Source organism: Marmota marmota, unplaced genomic scaffold (assembly GCF_001458135.2).
Source record: "Marmota marmota marmota unplaced genomic scaffold, marMar, whole genome shotgun sequence".
Taxonomy (NCBI): domain Eukaryota; kingdom Metazoa; phylum Chordata; class Mammalia; order Rodentia; family Sciuridae; genus Marmota; species Marmota marmota.
In genome coordinates, this window is record NW_026008025.1 from 1 (window position 1) to 3809 (window position 3809).

At 33.0% G+C, this 3809-nt stretch overlaps 1 long non-coding RNA gene across 1 annotated transcript; it reads left to right on the forward strand.

Annotated features, from left to right (window-relative positions):
• The first annotated feature begins 221 nt into the window (after window positions 1-221).
• On the forward strand, window positions 222-3773 carry LOC125614833. Its single transcript, XR_007345389.1, has 2 exons — window positions 222-363; window positions 3330-3773. It is a non-coding gene; the product is annotated as an uncharacterized LOC125614833 (long non-coding RNA).
• The last annotated feature ends 36 nt before the right edge of the window (window positions 3774-3809 follow it).

Genomic DNA, 3809 nt, shown 5'->3' on the forward strand with positions numbered 1-3809 from the left:
TATATATATATATATATATATATATATATATATATATATATAATATTCCTTGTGGTCCTTCTATTCTGGTTTATAAGCTCAGTAGCCAAAGGAAGGTAAAATTTTCCCTATTTGCAGAGAATATATGAGCTTATGGTATAAAATGTGTCAGTTTTCAATGTGTAATTCTCTATTTATTAAATCTAATTTATTTCAACCTGGGAAATTGGGTCTCACCTTAGTGATTAGCAAATCTTTAGGCAACTCATTATTTATATTCTTTTTGCCAGGATATGTCTCTGAGTCCTCCTCAGAAATACACTGGTCTTTTATCTGGTGATGCATATCAAGGAGCGGAATGGGGTATAACTAGACATATAGAAGGTAAGACCATGTACTCTAAAATAACATTGGGTATGATCTTCATTTAAAACATGGACACTAATAGATTCAATTAGTTGAAGAAATGAACCTAATAAGTATGTAGTAAGAAAAAAAGTGAAATGGTAATACGTAGTATATCTTATTAAGTTTCAGCAACAGAGTAAATGTAAAGTGTCTCTAGTGGAGTTGAATTCCATTTCAAGACATGTGTAGATCAGAGGAAAGTTTGGAAATAAAGAAGGGGTGGGGAGAAGAGAGAATGAAGAATAAGAATGTTAAAGATGACAGACAACAAAAAAAGAAAAGAAAAAGAAGTACACATTGTGAAAGGAGGAAAATTCAGATTAAACATTAGAAAGTAGAAGAGCAGAGCATTAGAAAAATTTGTGAGTTTTTAGCACCAAAACTGTTTTGAGAGATACAGTAAAATTTTCCAACAGCTGTTTTCTTAATCAATATTGGAAAGTAATGAAGGAATGAATGCCAGATCATTAAGAGCTACATTTGGTTTGCCATAAGTAAAGGTATACCATAATTACTTCCTAGGAAAGTAATTATGGTAAAGAATAACATAATCTGGAAATAAAAAGGGTAGGATATATCATGAAATGATCAGCAAAGTATAACCTGATAAGATGTTCATTGGAAAGATTATGAATGCTAATATGCCTACAATTTGGGAACAAAATAGGAGGATTTTAAAGAGGCAAGTTAAGTTAGAGGAATTGGTAGAAGATGAATTATACCCAAGAATGCTCAAATTCTAGCAAATCATATGTTGGGGACCATATTCAAAATGCACATTCTCACTCAACAGGTCTTTGCTTACATTTCTAAAACATTTAAAGATGGTTCCAATGCTCTTTACCCACACACCAAATTCTGAGTTGCAAGGGAATGATGTACACTTTAGGAAGTCTAAAATGAAGAGCCATTGCATGTTAGTTCAGATATAACAAGATAGAGTGAAAACATAAATGTAGTTATAATTCCCAGCATGTCTCTGGACAAAGGAAAAGGAAAAAAAGAGGAAGGTATAACAATTATATTTCCATCCAAGTATGGTGACACACCTATAATACCAATGAATCCAGAAGATGATGCAGGAGGATTGCAAGTTGAAGGCCAGCTTCAGGAAATTAGTGAAGCCATAGCAATTTAGCAAGAACTTGTCTCAAAAATAAATAAATAAATAAATAGTGCTAAGGATGAGGCTTAGTCATATAGCACTGCTGGGTTAAATCTCTCAATATTTATATTTTAACATACAGTTGCTGTATGGGGAAGAAATAGTAGTAAGAATAATCCAAACCATGAATGTAAAAGGAAATGACTCAAGACCAAACTCTAGAAAATTCTTTTTGAAAATCTAAAGGGAAGGGGAAATAAGCTAGGTAACTTTGACTGTAATGAAAAGGAAACTGAGAGGACGCATTTCAGCTGCCCCAGCTTTTTAAATTTTGTTCATTTTATTAAACTTCTTTCTACACAGGATACCGAAACTTTTCTATTGTCTGTATTTTTGGAAACATTCCCTCCATTCTTGCCTGCATGAACTTCACACTACACTGTTGCCTTCTCATTAATTTAATTTCACATTACCAATCATTAACGCTAAGGTTAAAGCTTCCATTATCCCTTGAAATCATCTATATTCATGCACAGGCCCTTCATGTCTACCTGCCCACAGCATTGAGATTGGTCTAGTTAGATATATGACCATCGGCCTTCTTTAGAATGTGGATGTACAACCATCCTAAATTTCTTGGGAATCTACTATGGTAAAAATTCTGTCCAACTGTGTTTCTTTATCCCTTCCCCTGCCTGTGCTGTCCTCTGTCATTACTCCTCACCCATCCCCATTAGGTCATACAAATACTGACCCATTTAAACCTTCTATATTCTTACCATTTCCTGCCTCTGGTTGATAATCTCACTCCTTAAGTCTCTCTTCAACCCAACCTCCAGAAAAGCCACCTTTTTCTCCTAAACCCAACCTCCAGAAAAGCCACCTTTTTCTCCCACTACCTCTTACCAAGAACTTATTAGTTATGAGTTCAAATAGATAAGAATGTTGACACCAAAGTGATATAAAAAACATCCCCAACAATCTAGGAACAAATGGATTAGATTTATATAGGTAATTTCACAGGTCAATTTGTATGTCCTAAGTAGAATAGTTGTTGGATTACTAAGGTAGCCCCAAGGCAGGGGAAAACACTTTGTACCAGGAAGAATATCCATAGTCCTAAAGGACTGAACAAATAGATTAACTTCTAAAAGAAGAAAATCCAATTTGTCAGAATAGTGGAAAAAAAACATTTTAGATATAAAGGTATTCATTGACAAAGGTGTGAAAAGTATCAGTCATTAAGAAAACAATATTGATGAAGAGTGGTTGTTGAAAAGTTATTATTATGAGGAGAAAATAGCAAACTGTGAATTTTGATATTTTGCTGTTTTTTTAAGTATTTCTGGGAACTTTTAATTTATCTGGAGTTGATAATTCTTTGAGTTATTTTTATGCATTAAACCTGTTGACATCTAGTTTTTCCCGGATGAGTTTTGAAGTTTTGGTTTAGTAAAAGCATTCCAAAAAGTGGTAAATATTTGCTGGATACAGTTTGTTCCCCCTAAATACAGCTTCTTAGGAGGCTGAGTTGGGTGAATGGCATGATTCAGGACACCCTGAACACTTTAGAGTGACCCTATCTCCAAGTACAATAGGTTTGGCTATACCACCCATTGATAGAGTGATTGCCAAGGTGGTAAAACACCCTGAATAAAACTACAAGATATGAACACACACACACACACACACACACACACACACACATACACACACAAAAGTAGTTTAAAAAATAAATGATCATCTAAAATAAAACTTATTATTAATTTTTAATTTGATAGACTGTCAGACTTTCTAGGAGTCCTTAGTAACTTAAGTAAACCTGTCCATTTTTCAGAAGATATATTATTAGATGTAACATCAGAGGAAGAGGAAGAAAGCCTTTTTGTCACTGAAAATAATCAGCCACAGGTATGTAAACATGTGAATTTGAATTCTTGGTTTCATCCTGTTTTTCTTACATTCAGAATGTAAATTAGGTCAAATGAAATTACCTTTTGGAAAACTCTTTGGAAATTTAAACATCATAAATTAATATTTAGGTCTAGTACAATCTAATTGGTCATGAATCTGAAAATAACATTGGAAGTCATGGCAACCTATAAATAAATTTTATCCTAGTAATTGAGTCAACTTTTTCTGAATATTGTTTGTGTTTTTATTATATAACCTTATTACATGATGAAAACATTAACTATGAGACTTATGAATAACTAGTTGAAATTATGAACATATGTAACTGTGATTGCCACTGATATAATTAATATTAAAGAACAGTTATTCCCAATAGCTCAAAATTTTAATTTCACATTACCAG